We start from the raw sequence: 202 nt of genomic DNA on the forward strand, positions 1-202 counted from the left end.
GACACACTTGTGTGGAGTTAATTCTGATCTATTATTTATGAACATTTTTGTCGAGGTGTTGGCGATAGACTCTCTGCATTGTGTAAATGTGGCGAATTTTGGCAAAGATCGGCTGAAGGAGAAACTCGCTCGCCCAACCGGCCAGCGTTGGCGAGGAGCTAGTCGACCGTGCGATGTGCGAGACAGAAGGGATGCCTCTCGT

At 49.5% G+C, this 202-nt stretch overlaps 1 protein-coding gene across 1 annotated transcript in view; it reads right to left on the reverse strand.

The window, feature by feature from the left end:
- LOC119587417 (heme-binding protein 2-like) overlaps window positions 1–202 on the reverse strand; it is a gene marked incomplete in the record, with an annotated part of 4677 nt that overhangs the window by 873 nt on the left and 3602 nt on the right.

This window comes from Penaeus monodon, chromosome 22 (assembly GCF_015228065.2).
Source record: "Penaeus monodon isolate SGIC_2016 chromosome 22, NSTDA_Pmon_1, whole genome shotgun sequence".
NCBI classification, from domain to species: Eukaryota; Metazoa; Arthropoda; class Malacostraca; order Decapoda; family Penaeidae; genus Penaeus; species Penaeus monodon.